General features: G+C 36.9%; 1 protein-coding gene across 2 annotated transcripts in view; it reads left to right on the forward strand.

Moving 5' to 3' along the window:
* usta (uronyl 2-sulfotransferase a) overlaps nucleotides 1-16,756 on the forward strand; it is a 276,356-nt gene that overhangs the window by 109,792 nt on the left and 149,808 nt on the right. The gene's annotated exons all lie outside the window — the stretch shown is intronic.

Raw genomic sequence — 16,756 nt, forward strand, 5'->3', positions numbered from 1 at the left:
GTCATGGCTTTTTTTCTGTTTGCTTATTTCAAAGCAACACCTGCTCCATTTCTAAAACTTTTTGCTCATGTGCATTTTTGTATTTTTTACACCTCTAGCACTTTAACGTCCTGAATTTTCATTTGCCTTAATTTGTAGAATGAATTTGAGTTTTAGCCTTAAATAGCTTAAGTTTTCACTATCTTTTGTTTCTTGTCCTACAACTGTTATTATTGATCACCGAATTATTGTACTTGACATGACTTCATTCAGCCTTTCCTGAATGTTTATGACAGGCAGTGAGAGAGTGCTGTTTCTGGTGCGATCTTTTGCAGCTGACATTTCACTGTTTTTAACGAACAAGAAATTAGATTGCTCATAAATCACTTATTCTTTATAAATTCTAAATAAACATAGCGTAATTACCCTCTGAAAATCCTCTTTTTCTTGTTCGTTTTAGAGACCTTGATTGAAACTGATTTTAGATGTCAGAAAGGATTTATTTTCTCTGTATTTCCTACATTGCTTTGAGATTTTAACTTTATATTTAGGCTCAGATTTCAACTATAAATTGTAAACTAATTAATAGCAGTAAATACTGATGTTTTGCTCCCTCTTACCACAAAAATTTATATGTTTTGTAGCTGGGATGAACTTTATTTTGTACGCGTAGCTACTACGATTCGGATACAGAACGGTTAAAGATGGCGGCAAAGCAGGCACCCAGAGAGGGGGGGTGGGGGCGTCTTCTCGCCTCCATAACTAAACTGCCAAATAGGAGTGGCTTACAAGCACCACCATGGTAACTGGGATGTGTAGTTTTTAATTCCGTTTGAATTATAACTGTACGTACTGTCTTCATATTTGGCCAGGGCTTTAAAAAGTTCGGTGCCGTCGTCTACACTTTAAAGGTACCCCCGTGCTGGAAGAATTTGACCTCGGAATGTTTGACCAGCGTACTAAGAGTTCACTAAGTTAACTAGGAGTGTATTACCCTTATGTTTAAGGACATAACAGCTTAGTTTGTCAAATCCACCTGGAAATAGTATACTACGGACCAATCCTGCATGAAATATGTGAGATGACTGATTCTAAATGATCTATCATTACCTTAAAGGTTATAATGCCTTTTTTAACTTGGTGAGTCATCCACAAAGAAACAGTTCAGTCCAAAGACATACTGGTAGGTTAACTGGCTTCTGGGAAAACTGGCTCTGATGTGAGTGTATGCATTTTTGTCTGTGAGTGCCCTGTGATAGACAAGCAACCCATTTGGAATGTACATTGCTTTGTGCATGGTGTAACCCCCACTCCTTGTAACCCTGAATTGGATAAAGTAGTTAGACAATGAATGGATGGAAGTACAATTCCTACGTTTTTTTCAAATCAATTCTGCTTCTTGGGGCCATAGGCAGTTGCCAGCTTGTCTATGCCCAGGGTTGGCCCTGGAGGGTCAGGCAGTGAGTGCTTCAAGTGGATAGCAGACAGGTGGTGTTGCACTGTGTGTATTAAGGTTTCATGGAGAAACATTGATAATTCTGAAGGATGAGGAATCAGGGGAAGGGTTTGTTTTATAAGAGAAGTACAATGCAAACCTGTTCAAAAACTGAGAGAAAATAGCCTGAAAGAGGTGTTAACGAAAGAGATATTAAAGGGAACGGGAATGGGAGATGGTCCTGCAAATTGTAGCTGTGGTAAAAACTGTGGAACAAGGAGGAGAACTGGGTTCTAGCACAATGGGCAACTGATTAAATTTTGTGAAGCAAAACAAAAATAAGGAACAATGTTGTGTCCCTGCCTAACTCAGACATTGTGTGACTTTAAAAGCTATAAGAAATGGGTTGATTAAAAGGTTTGTCTTTTTTTACATTTTTGGACAAAATGATATTTGATCATCATTTCAAAAATAGTGATATATGAAGGTGATCTAATTTTAAAAAACAACATTGAAAAATCACATTTTGCATTTAAATCAACAGAAATGCAATTTCCTTGTGCAGAAAAAGTTAGCACACCCCTACCTTTATCATTGCATCAGATGCCTAAAATTAGAATCAGGTGCACCAAAACAGGTGCAAATGATTAGAACATAATTAGAGTAGCTTGGAGGGCACTGCCTTATATAAACATCAGAAACCTGTGGTCTGGTTTGGTCTTAGCAATTGAGGTGTGTGGCTACATCATGCCAAGATCAAAAGAGCACTCTGAGGCCTTCAGAAAAAAGATTGTTTAAGCCTGTGAGTCTAGTAAGAGTTTTATAAAGCCATTTCCAAACAATTTGTAGTCAACCACTCCACTCTCCGAAAGATCATTTACAAATGGAGAAAATGTCAAACCACTGGCAATCTATCTAGGCCTGGTCGTCCCACCAAATTCAGCCGAAGAGCTGACCGAAAGATGCTGCAGGAAGTCTTCAAGAACCCCAGGATAGCATCAAGGGCAAGGCAAGTCTTGCCTCAGTCAATGTCAAAGTGCATGAGTCAACCATCCGAAAGAAACTGCACAACTTTGCCCTAAATGCAAGGTCAGGAAGGAAGAAGCCTCTGCTCTAAAAAATGAATATAGATGCACAACTCAGGTTCACATGGGTATGTGCCCTTGCCACTGTTGCCTCAGGTTGGCCCCCCACCGCTGGGGATTCAAACCCAGGCCTCCAGTGTCACTCAACAGGGAAACAGCCAGCTGAGCTAAAGGGAGATCTCCCCTCAGCCTAAGGACTCTGCTATCCACAGGGAAGGGCGGTGACATCACCGCGCTGGTATGCCAGCTCGCACAACCTGCAGTGCCGGCCATATGTGTTACATTAAGCTTACAGATGCAGTCATTCAAAACAAGCTGGGTATGCTGCTGCATAACGCGATGGGCGTGTTGCATCAAAACGTGGTATAACGTGTCATTTCACGTCATACCGCAAATTACCGTACACAAATTAGATTATGTTAATACTATCCGGAATCACCTTCTAAAACCACCAGGAGGAGCTAATAAATCTTAACATCTCATATACAGCATTTGAGCTGTCACCAGAAAACGCCAGATTCGAATCCCGATCACTGCTGAGGGACAATCTTTATTCAATTAAGAATTTAAGTTGTATACTCTTTAGACTTTTAATTATAAACTGTGTATTACAGCATGTTAATCATCATTCATTAAAAAGTTGGTATATTTTTTGAAAGGTAGATTGCACAGTTGGGCAAAAGTACACAACCTACCTTTATCATAATTATTTTAATTATGCAGAAATATTTTATGCATCAAAATCTCTACCGAAGATATTACAAATAGTATTAATAATGAATGACCTTGGACAAGCTGTAAACTCAAAGTATTACCCTGGTCCACATTCTTTGTAACTGTCTTAGAAAACGAAAATACTATTTTTTCAGTGCCAAAAAGTAACACCACAGCATTTCGTTGATCCGATCACATATTCATTTCCAATCATACAAAGTAAGTTTTGAGAATCTCCGATTCACCATGCCTTTCACATGGTCATAAACGATATTAATTTAGGAACATATCATGTAAACTGTATATGGCTGGTATTGGTATTTTAAAGAAAAAATACACACCGCTATTCCACTTTCTCCCTAAACATTTTAAGCATCAAAGTCTTACATGTGGTTATTTTGTAAACGTTTTTACGTGCTCCTTCTGACCATATTACTGTACGTTTATATACTTTGTGAAAAGTGATCGTTTTAACCTTTTCTGCCAATACGATCATTATCAGAGTAAACAAAGCGGACTTTTAGAATTTGATTAATAGGGAAAGCATTACTGCTTACTGGGTTTTTGAGGGGGAGGTGTCTTTCGCTGGAAATCTCGCCTGCCTCCACTACTCAACCCCCTCTCTCCCGGAGTGCTGGCTGTGATGAATTAAACTGGTTTCAAAGGTATTCAAAGTAGGAAGTACAGTGTTAAGTGGTAGCTGGGCTACTCCCTCAATAGAATCGCTTTAACATGCTAATGCGTTGGTTTAATAGTACGCTGGGCAAACGTTCCGAGGTCAGATTCTTCCAGTACGGGGGTACCTTTAAAGCGGAGACGACGGCACCAAAATTTTTTGGCGCGCCTTCTCTTTAAAGCCCTGGCCAAATATGAAGACAGTATGTACAGTTATAATTCAATGTATTTAAGGGACTTAAAAGTAAAAGGAGATGCTTCATATTGCTTGACTAATTTTAAAAACTAAGTTATAAATGCAGACGCTCCCTCGGTGCGCTGCTCTGGTACGCCGGCTCTTACACAGTGTCTGTCTGCCCTAAGCGTTACAATATACATACCCAACACTGCTTGTACCCATCTGTCATGCAAATAAAACACCTTGAATTGAATTGAATTGAGGGGAGAGGGGGGGAATACTAAAGCCAATACTGGCTCAATACCCTCAATGGGCTTTGACGTGCTAATGCGTTGGTTTAACAGTCCGGGTGTGGCAAGCTTCCAATGTCAACTCGACTCGATTGGAAGACAATGAACGTATTTTAGCCCTAAATGAATTAATAGCAATCATGGTTTACATAAAATACATTTTTCCAAGAAAGTTTATAATAATACGATCTATAGTTGAAATCTGAGCCTACTGTAAATATAAAGGAAAAGCATTTTCAGAAAGGAATCACGCTGTGTTTATGTAGAAAAAGCGATTAGGTTTCTAATCTAATTCTAATTACCTATTCGCTTAAAACGCTATATAAAATAAAGTTTATTTAGAGATGAATGATCAGTGTTGCAGTTTAAATAATTTTTGTAGGAGGGCTTGGACAGATTCCAAGTGCATTTTTGCAACTTACGTTGCATTGTCCAATGTTCTGTTGTAATACAGGCTAGAATACAGTTACAGTAGTCTAAGCTTTATCAGCCTATTTAAAATTATTTTTTTGAATCCCCGGCAGAACACACTCCATAGGAATCAGCGCTTTTATACAGTATATCGCCTTTAAACACATATATTTAAACACGCGTTTACGATTTAAATCAAAACGCGATTCAAATCAATATAAATGTATATTTTGTAACGCATAGGTGACTATTCATTGTTATTAAAAATACTTCGATCATCATTGATCATGATCGAAATTCGATCATGTTGTGATATTTAGAAATATAAATTTGTTTGGTGCAAGTGAGGTTTTATTTAATCTCTGGCCAAGGGAAACGTTTCATTTTTTCAAAGAAATGTTTGTTAAAAAATAAAGTCATAGTTCCATGGGATTCAATCACAGACCATGTGACATGGGAGTCAGGAAACTAACACACAGCACCACCCGATTTAATAACGCAATAAAAACGCTATAAAATAATGTGACTAGGCACAGAAAAAGTTTACAGCACAGTACAATAATAAATGCTGACCATGACTTTAGAAGCATAAATTACCTTACACTCAATTTAAACACAAGCTGTCTTTCTGTATGAACCTCTAAGCTGGTTCATACAGAAAATGTGGAAATGCATTAGCCTGATTATGATTAAAACACACATAATTAAACATGCGTTTGCGATTTAAATCAGAACACGATTTAAATCAATATAAATGTTTATATTGTAACGCATCCTGTCCAGCCTCCATTTCTCTATAAACATTTACTCTGTTGCACACACACACACACAATAGAAGCAGGAACCGCTGTCAGAAGGGAAGATATGTTCAAAATATCGCAAATATCGATCATGTTGCGATATTTTTAAATATAAAAGTCAATTGATTGTCCATAATATCGCTATTCTATTTTTTCGAAGAAATGTTTGTTAAAAGAAAAGTCCAGCACCAGCTGGATTTGAACACACAACCTGTGCGTTGTTAGTCACGCACCTAGACCAGTAGGCTACAAGACAACTCGCATGAACAGGGAGGCGAAACAGCCTTACACAGCCCTGTCGCAGTACACGAATATTATCATACCGTTATTAAATTCTTGAGATACGCGATTCCATATTATATTCCCTTTTAATCAAATTCTAAAAGTATGCTTGTTGACTCCGGTATCACGTTAGTTAAAGACTTTGAAGCTTAAAATGTTTAGGGAGAAATGGAATACTGGTGTGTATTTTTTTCTTTAAAGTACCAAGACCAGCTATATACTGTATGTTTATGTTCCAAAATTAATATCGTTTATGGCCTTCACACGCGTTGCAGTATGCTCCTATTCTTTTTATGCTCAGCTACTAAGATTTCCCTTCAGTGGTAAAATTAGATATGAATATTCAATACTTAAACGGGCACAGTTAAGACATTAAATATACATATACATACTGTATACAGTACAGTTTGCATACGGTAATATGTTTATGTTCCTAAATCAATCTCTTTTATGAGCATGTGAAAGGCATGGTGAATCACTGTACTTTGCATGATTGGAAACAAATGCGTGATTGCGAAATGCTGTGGTGTTACTTTTACAAAGACGGACAATGAAAAAAAGAATGCTGACCAGGGCAATACTTTGAGTTTACACTTACAGCTTGTCCAAGGTCATTCATTATTAATACTATTAGTGATATCTTTGTTAAAGACTGATGGCCACAGCTCAAACATGAGAGGTTGAGCTTTATTAGCTCCACCTTGCAGAAATTCCGGATACTATTATTTTGCTTGTCGTATTATAGGAGAATTTACGGTAACTAGCGGTATTTACCGGTAACTCGCGGTATTTACCGGTAGCTTGCGGTAGACTGCGTACAGCGTACCGGAAAATAATGCAGTATCGCCCACGCATTTTGAATGGCTGCATCTGTATTTGGCTTATTATCTGTCTACTTCCCACCTTGCATTCTTCGTTCATCTGACTCTGGTCTAGCTGTCCTCAAGATCATCTAAAGCACATTCTATGGGTGACAGGGCCTTCTCTAGTTGCACCCCAGAGCTCTTGATTTGTATCCCCGGTGAGTGCATTAAAACCTAAACTCAAAACCTTTCTTTTCAGAAGGCTGTTATTTAGTGTCTGTATCTGCTTTGTTTCTAGCTTCGGTAGCACTTCTAACTGCTTGTCTTATATTGTATGTATTTATTTTGTAATTTGTGGTCTTTATAACTGTTTTTACACCTACTGTATTGCTTTCAGATGCCACTTTAAAAGGTGCTATATTAAATGAAGTTTATTATTGTTAGAGAAACATGATCAGATTTTCCTTGGTTCAGAAAAAAATGTTAACTATTGTGGTTTGTCACTTTTCTCACACCCTCTTTGCTAAATGGCTTTACATACTGATCTGTCTTACTGTTCCTATTTTCTGTGCTTGCCCTATGCTGTTAGATTTATAATTTTTCTGAAAATCTCCTTCAGACTAAATGTTTCTAAATACCTGTTTTCACTGTTAACATCTTGCACCAACTCTGTGACAAAATATGCACTAAGCTCAGCCTGACAGCCATTCTCTGAATCCTAAGTTCATGGTGCTTGAATAAACAATTAAATAAACAAATATTTAGATTTCTATATTTATGTCTTTATTTAGTGGTTCCATTAGTGACAAAGGCTAAATTACTTTCTTGGAAAACTGATTTGCTTTAAAAAATATATTTGCAAATCCTTTCACTTGGCAATCTACCTGAATGTCCAACTATTTCAGAAACCTTCCATGAAACCCTTTTGCCATTAAATTCATATAAGGCTCTCTGACAGAATTGCTATGTTTTTCATGTGTGTTAATTTTCTGATTATCCCATCAAACCTTCATACTATCCCTGCCAGAAATGTACGTACTTATTTGAAGCCCCCACTCTCTGCCAAATCTGCTTCAGGTTCACATGTTCTTTTGTAACACACAGCTTTCTGTGTTTTTTTTTGTATATTTAAGCAACTGTTCTTGCATTCCTGGTCATGGCTTTTTTCTGTTTAATTTCAAAGTAACACCTGCTCCATTTCTAAAACTTTTTGCTCATATGTTTTTTTGTATTTTTACATTTATTTACATCTCTAACACTTTAACATCCTAAATTTTCGTTTGTCTTACTTTGTTAGACTGAAATTTGGTTTCAGCCTTAAAAAGCTGAAGTTTTCTCTATCTTTTTTTACTTGTCCTACAGAGCTTTTTAATTGTGAAGTTTCTGGCACATTTCTGGCACCTTATACCATTTTAAACTGTTATTACTGATCACCAAATTATTGCACTTGACATGGCTGAACTTCTATGACAAGCAGAGCTAATGCTGTCTCTGCTGCAATCTTCAGCGGCCAAAAGTTCACTGTTTAGATTAAAAAGAAATTAGATTGCTCATAAATCTAATTATTCTATGTAAACACAAAGTAATTGCTCTGTGAAAATGCTCTTTTTCTTATTTGTTTCGGAGACCTTGATTTGAGATCTCAAAAAGCATTTATTTTCTATTTGTATTTCTGCTCCAGAAAAAAATGTGCACTTCCGACATTGCTCTTTTTCTCAAGATTTTAACTTTATTTAGGCTCAGATTTCAGGTATAAATCTTACACTTATACTGATTTTTTGGTATCCCTTTACCACAAAAATATATAAATGTGTTGTAGCTAGGATTCTCTTTTTTGATCTGTATATTTTACAAGTACTGTACACTGCATAAACAGCAAGTACAGTATGATACTGTATGGTTTTAAAGACACTACAGAAAAATATGTGTGAAAAATAGCCCTGGCAGATGTTTAATAATACATCTTTTAAGTGTTATTAAAAGATTACTAATAATCTTTTAGTCCCTTAACAGAGCAGGCTAGTGCCTCTCCCTAAATGCACAGGAATTTAGCTAAAGAGGCCCCTCTGATAAGATGCAAAGGAACAAGTAATAGGTTTATTCCTTGCTGTATTGAATATTTATATGGAATTTTACATTGAAAGGGAAATTTTAATAGCTGAGCATAAAAAGAAGAGGAGCACAACGCATCTGAAGGTCATAAACGATATTAATTTAGGAACATTAACATATGTAAACTGTATATGGCTGTTATTGGTAGTTTAAATAAAAAATACACACCAGTATTCCACTTTCTTCCTAAACATTTTAAGCATCATTCGGTTACATACTGTGGTTATACTCGTTCTGACTATATTAAGTTTATATACTTTATAAAAAGTTATAATGTTTTAACCTTTTCTGCAAATACGCTTATTATCGCAGTAAAAAATGTATACTTTTTAGAATATGATTAATTTGCAAAATATAATATGGAGTCCCGTATCTAAAGAAATTAATAATTATATTCGTATACTGTAGCTTTAATCCTGCTTAACTAAAAATTAGACACAAGAAGAGTATTATTGGACAATGTTGTGAGGCTCTGGTGGAATTTCTCTGTAAACTGAAGAGTTTGTGTATCACCTATTTTTACCCTTGTAAAAAAGGACATTCCAATGTTAATGTAACACGGAAGATATTATTAATAATGTAGAACACGTTATTTATTACTGTGGATTTATTTTTGGGGCTTTACATTTACTGTATGTTTATAATAGAGGGTCCCCATTACCCCCATGTTGATTAAAATCACAAATGCGTGTTTAAATAAATGCCTTTATTGATTCACAATCTGACAATGCAACGTAAATCATTATCTTTGTCTTCTAAGTCCCTTAATTAACTTTAGCATAGCTTTCTCACCATTTAGATTTATTTTTCATACCATCGTTAAACAAAGCAGGAGCGTATTGTACCTCCTAATGGGATCACACGTGAAAAGATTAGATTGTAATTGTTTTTATTTTTTATAAATTTTAGAAAATGTCATCTATACAAAAAAAGTTGTTTTTATTTAATACCACTTGGTAGTTATATTAATAGAGATAAGAATTTAAGTTGTATACTGTTTAGACTTTTAATCATTTTAAACTGTATTACAGCATGTTAAAGATTAAACGTGAAAAAGTCCGTCTATTTTATAAAAGCAAGATTGCTCAGTTGGACAAAAGTACACAACCTTCCACCTTCATCCTAAATATTTTAATTATGCATAAATACTGAGTTGGATAGTTTTAGTAAATATGTTGACAAATATCAGAATTTTTGCAAAAATTGTATCCAGCTGTGAATCAGCTACGTGACCTTGCCCTTCGTGAAATTGTGGAAAAGAGGTTTAGTGGGCAGCATTACTCACAGTGTAGTGACCATAGAGTGTTTTAATATACTGTACAGTATGACAGTATAAAGTAAGTATGTTTTTTTCATGTTTGTAATCACTGTTCTCGCAAGTACATTTTGTATTCTGTTTGCTTCTGTGTTAGCAGCTGGGTAAACATTAGAGGCGAAAATTCTTCCACAAGGAGTGTACCTTGAAAGCGGAGGAGACGGCACCAAACGTTTTCGGCTCTGTACGTCGCTCAAGTCATTTCTCTTTGGCTCATAGAGGTGGGAAGATGCCTCCCTCCTAACCCTGTCTGCCTGACCTGTTCCCATTTTTAACCATTCTGTGTCTGAATCACAGCGGGTGAGAGAGAGTAGGAAGATACAGAAAAAAAGTGAACCTTGGCTTTTTGATAGTCAGATTTAACGTATGTTTGAACACAATCTTGCAAATTAATGTTTTTACTGCAGTTTATCACAGTGCAAATGTTAATACTAATTATTGATTACTAATAGTTTATGCACCTGACTTTATTTAGATGTATATAAAATATTGAACTGTGACATAAGATTCAGAAATACAATCAAAAATAGTCTGTGATATTTATTTAGATGAAACTTTTCTCAAATGTATTTAAAAAAAATAAAGATGTCTAATCTTTACATGTGGCAGACGCGCTCAGTGCCATAAACACTGTAAACACTCTCCTTACGGCACCGCATCTTCTCTGACTGAGCTCTGTGGGTTGCGCACTATTTTCTCAACCACCTGCTAATTTGCTTCACACCACGAAAAGATGGGAAAATGTGATTGTACTGTATCTGTACGAAATGCATGTTGCGTTTGCAAATTTAAAGTGTTTAAAATGTTTAATAAGAAAAAAAAGACTTACAGCTTACACAAAGATTCCAAGCTGACCACAAGGAAGAAAAAGGGGGGAAGATGCCTCCCTACTCCCCCTTCCCTTTTCCTGCCTGACCTGTTCCCATTTTTAATGATTCGGTGTCTGAATCGCAACGGGTGAGAGAGAGTAGGGAGAGACAGAAAAAAAGTGAACCCTGTTTTTTTTCTTGTCAGATTTAACGTATTTTTTAACACAGTCTTGCAAATAAATGTTTTTACAAGATGTGAAAGTGCAACAATTTATCATGGTTTGAGTTTTAATACTAATTATTGATTACTAATAGTTTATGCACCTGTCAAAAACATAAAAGAAAGTGTTCTCGTAACTCTAGGAGGTCTCATGAAAATGCTACGGGAGTGCCAAAATCGTTTTCAAAGCTAACTTGAAGCAGAACGGCACAGTCTACAATTACCTAGGCTGTAAGCACGGGAATAAAGCTTTGTTTAATTTCTGAAACCCTTTCGTTATAATAATTATAACATCACTTTATTAACCCTTTACAATTTCTTGCATTAGGAATTATTTTTCACATACCCCAGCCTGGGGTCAGAACACAGGGTCTGCCATTGTACAGCACCCCTGGAGCAGTTGGGGTTAAGGGCCTTTCTTAGGAGCCCAACAGAGTAGGATTCTTCTGCCAGCTGTGGGATTTGAACCAGCATCTTTCCAGCCACAGGTGCAGATCCTTAGCCACAGAGCCACTGCTCCATCCTAAAATGTCCTGTTTTAATTCAGGTAAGGGTAAACTATATTCACAATACTGCTGACAGCAGGACAATTCCTATTCTTTACTCAACAGCTTTTTAAAAACAGCACCCATGATATTCAAACTGATTTTTTACACAGACTTACACAGGTTTGCATCGTGAATCTCTTTTTTCGTGGCTTTATTTAATGTGGCACTATTGAGATAACAGTGTACCACCCGCTGAGCTCAGTCAGAGAAGAGGCGGCGCCGACTGTTATGTCACAGTTCAATATTTTATATACATCTAAATGTATAGGTGTATAAACTATTAGTAATCAATAATTAGTATTAAAATTCGCACTGTGATAAATTGTTGCACTTCCACATCTTCTAACGATTTTCTTTGCTTTGTCAGATTGTGAATCAATACAAGCATTTAATTAAACACACATTTTAAACACACAAAAGGGGTAATGGGGACTCTCTATTATAAACGTTAATGTAAAGCCCAAAAATAAACCGTAATAAATAACGTGTTCAAGACTGACCTTTTTATTAAGTCATGGACAAAAAGCAGGACAATTACTTTCTCTGCAAGCTAACTCTGTTCTCTCTGCAAGCCGGCTTCCCAGTGCGATGACATTAGCCATGTTTATATCACTGTACAATACTTGTTTGAGTCGGGAATGCCATACCATCTCTATTGGATTTAAATCTTGAGATTCAGCTGAGTTTTCACCCAGTTTTCACAACCTGTCTCTTGTTGACTTCCCATTTCTTTTCACCTTCATTATTTGGCCATAGTTTGTCTCCTTACCAGAGCTATAGTGCAGTAAGTTGTCTATCCCGACAGATGGTACAGATAAACATGTACTATACTGACGAGCTAATATCTGAAGGCTTTACAGTCAAAATGTGTTTTATCTCTTCTCTTTTCAACATGGAAAAAACCTATTACTTGTTGCCTTACTGTAAATATTGCATGATTAACATCTTTATCTGTTTCAGCTAAATGAGGGGAATTAAATCAGTCAGAATCTCGATGTGGCAATAGAAAAAATAATGCTTCTTCCTTCATTTGTTTAAATTAAATAATTTTGCGAAGAAAGTTTGTAATGTAGGGCTCTATGAACGAGTTGTCAAGATCACTGTTTCAATATAAAAAAACATCAAACATTAGATTGTATGAGAAAGTCATGATTGTTTCACAAGGATGTGAACTTTGAAAGTTTTTGAGATATTTAGAATTACCAACAAATTCAATATAGTGTCGATAATATTTATTTTCAGTAACAACGACAGTAGTGGCAGTACAGTAGCAGTTTGAAATTATAAGTTGTTATTTATAAATCACTTAGCTTCGAACATGTTGTGATATATAGAAATATAAAAAATGTCAATATAGTGTCCATAATATTTGTTATTTTAGTTTTTCAAAGAAATGTTTATTTGTTAAAAGAAAACTCATGGCGACAGCTGGGTTCAAACCCCCGACTTCCAGCACGCAGGGCACACAACTACAGTATATGAACATAATTATATCATTATTAATTTCTTTAGATACGCGATTCCGTATAATATTCAATATAATCAAATTCTAAAAGTTTTTTTTTACTGCGATAATGAGCTTAAGTATTCACAGAAATGGTTAAAACATTATAACTTTTTACGATGTAAATAAACTAAATATAGTCAGAAGGAGCACATAAAAACTTTTCCAAAATAACCACAGTATGTAGCCAAATGAAAGACTTCGATGCTAAAAATGTTTAGGAAGAAAGTGGAATACAATACCAATACCAGTTGTATATAGTTTACATAATATATTTATGTTCCTAAATTAATATCGCAATCCCTGGGAAAACATTATAGGCATGGTGAATCGAAGATTCTCAAAACTTACTTTGTATGATTGGAAACGAATACGTAATCGGATCAACGAAATGTTGTGGTGTTACTTTTTGTGAATGAAAAAATAAAGTATTTTCGTGTCGCAACAGTTAAACTGATGCGGTATTACAACTGATCATTACAAAGAAAGTGGACCAATACTTTACTTTGAACTTACAGCATGCCCAAGGTCATTCATTATTAATACTATTAGTAATATCTTCCATAAAGACTTTGATGCATAAAATACTTCTGCATAATTAAAATATTTGTGATGAAGGTGGAAGGTTTGTACTGTTGTCCAACTGAGCAATCTTGCTTTTATAAAATATATCCGACTTTTAAACGTTTAATGATTTAACATGCTGTAATACATGGTTTAAAATTATTAAAAGTCTAAAGAGTATACAACTTAAATTCTTAATTGGAAAAAGATTGTCCCTCAGCAGTGACCGGGATTCGAATTGGGTGTTTTCTGGTGACAGCTGAAATGCTGTACATGAGACTTTAAGCTTTATTAGCTCCACCTGGCTCCACAAGGTGATTCCAGATACTATTATCATAACTGTAGTATGACACGGTATGACACATTGTGACGTGCCATGCCTGCCACGTTTTACTCCGTGCTTCACCAACTAGAACCCAAGTCCTTTTTTTCTGGTTAATTTAGCGATTTGAACATCTCTCTCAAAATTGGCCAACTGACCTTTACGAACACATAACTATAATGACTTCAAGTCAGGACATTTCTCCAAGAAGCCAGGCTGAGATAGTGAGTCAAGAAAGTACAGAATTCTGCCACAGATAGAAGAGACATTGAGTTTGCAAACCCACTGTTATTTTTGCCTGATCAACAAAATTAGGCAATTAGACAAGCTACTTTGTTAACATTAAGAAGACAAACTGCATTAACTGTATTAAAAACAAAGTCAGCAGGGCACAAATTTGGCAGAGCTGTCTGTGATGGTTGTTATCTCTCATCTAGAGGGTGCTCCAACCTTTCTTTTATTATTTATTTTCATTACGTGCACCTGTCCCTTGTTCCCCTCTTATTATTTAAGTCTGTTGTCTCCATGGTTCCGTGCTCAGCTTTGGAAGATGGACACCTGGAAGCCTGCCTACCACTGGGTCCAGGAGTGGCCCGAGGCCATAGGTTTCAGCATGGCGTCCTGACTCTGGGTCCGGGGCTCGGAGCGCCTAGCCCTATTATGCTTTTAATCCTCCATGTTCTTAGTTCCAGTTCCCTCTTCCCTGGTTTTTAACTGTTCATCTCGGATGGATCTTCTGGCTTTTTGGATTATGGAATGTGACTCGGCAACCCTATTGGACCTCCTTTGGACTCCTTCACCTGCGCTTCCCCGGATCACTTCAGTCACCGCCCCCTGTCTTTCATCCCAACCTTCCTCGCTGTGCCTTCCCTAACATCATTCTCCAGTCACTTCTGGATTATACCGCAAGCTGTTAAGCAAAGCAAGGCAAAAGCTCTTTCTTTCCAGTGTTAAGACACTTCCAGTACTGAGAAGCTGCTACGGAAGCCCAGCCAGCTTTTACCAGTGTGAAGTTTAAACTCAACAAGGACATCTGGACAATGGAGTATTACATTTAATTATTCACATCATTCTTAACAAAACTATTGTTGCAAAGGCACGTTTTTATATTTAGTTCAGTATTAAATGCATATTTACTTGTGTCTGAGAATATAAATGTGATTTATCTGGTAAAACCTTTCGAGCTAGACTGTGACACATTATGGCTGATGTGTATTTTCACTCTGAGGTTATTAACTCTGCACACTGTAATCTTGAGTGAACAATAAGCACTGATGTTCACAGTATATTGTTTCACAGATATATGTTCTTTTACTTTGTTGCTTGTTATGCATGTTTTTGTTACATCAATAACACCTGCATTTACTGGGACAATTGTTAATTGTAGCAGTAAGTCACAAAATGACTCTTTGATGACTATTAGAATCAACCTTGCGGGATAACTCAAACAAGGCACACGTTTACGCTTTTACTAATACACGAGAATACATTTATTAATGCATAAAATGTGCAGATAAACATAACAGATCTTATCGTGAGAGTTAGCAGAATACAAATCACGAAGAGTTACAAACCAAGAGGGACATACATTCAATATATCATTCATTTAGACCATTTCGTAAATGAACTTGGATTACAACCCTTCGCTCTAGATACTCAAAAGGAAGTATATCACTCATAGGAATTAAATTGATATCAACTGGGGTTGAGGTAACAATTTAATTCTCGAGCTGTAATGAAGAATGTTGAATACTCATCCAATCTCTGCGGATTCAGATCTCCCACGGATAGAAAGACAGTGGCAGGCTATTGCTGTGTCCAGGCAGTGCTGGTTCGGCGTGCGACGTGGGAGAGATTCCTGCTGCGATGCTGGCAGTGGGCTCTCTGAAGACCTGCTAGTTAGTTCTGGCTTACTAGCAGAGTTTGTGCACAGGAGAAGAGTGACTGCAGGTCCAAGCAGGTCACACTCTTTAGACAAGAAGAAGACCGGTTCATTCCTGATGTAGCGCTAGTTCTGAATACTTAGATTCAGCTGTCCACAGCTCCGACCATAGTTCACTTGTTGATCAGGTGAGCGTTTGCGGTGGGTTCACGAGGCTTGCTGCTGTGCTAACCTCGGGTGGATCCTTTGGTTACGCGTTGGCAACCTCCATTTTCGACTCTTAGAACAAAGGAAAGTTCTGACACTCGGACACACTGGCCGTTCATGATTGTCCGCGCTGAGTCGAGAATGTCCAGGAGGCACCCTGAGGAACTCTGTGCTGCCTGTTTTACCTGGAGAAACTACAGTTGTGCATTGGTTGAAAGTTCCGTGGGCATCCGAGACCCACGTGGGGTTAACCTGCCCCACCAGTTCCTGATTGGCTGAGGATGAGTAACAATGCATTCTTACCTTAGGGTTGTAAACAACTTGGGATGATACTCTCCCTTGCAATCTTCCCAGACAGTAAGGCGCCAGAGATGACCGTTTATTAGGGTTGCTGGAGAATCTCAGCTTTGGGAGTTGTTCCTTATCAGGACACTCTGTTGGCTAGAAAAAACACCTTAATTGTGAACCAAATGGAATGGCCTCTCTGTATCAAGCACCACTTGAGATGAGGGGGAGAGAGACTGGCAAGGGAGCAGCAAACGTATTCCTTTATTTTCATAAGCCTTGCCGCTATACTGTTCATTCTGACTAAACTGCTCTTACTAGTCGGTCAGTTGATGA

This window comes from Lepisosteus oculatus, chromosome 2 (assembly GCF_040954835.1).
Source record: "Lepisosteus oculatus isolate fLepOcu1 chromosome 2, fLepOcu1.hap2, whole genome shotgun sequence".
NCBI classification, from domain to species: domain Eukaryota; kingdom Metazoa; phylum Chordata; class Actinopteri; order Semionotiformes; family Lepisosteidae; genus Lepisosteus; species Lepisosteus oculatus.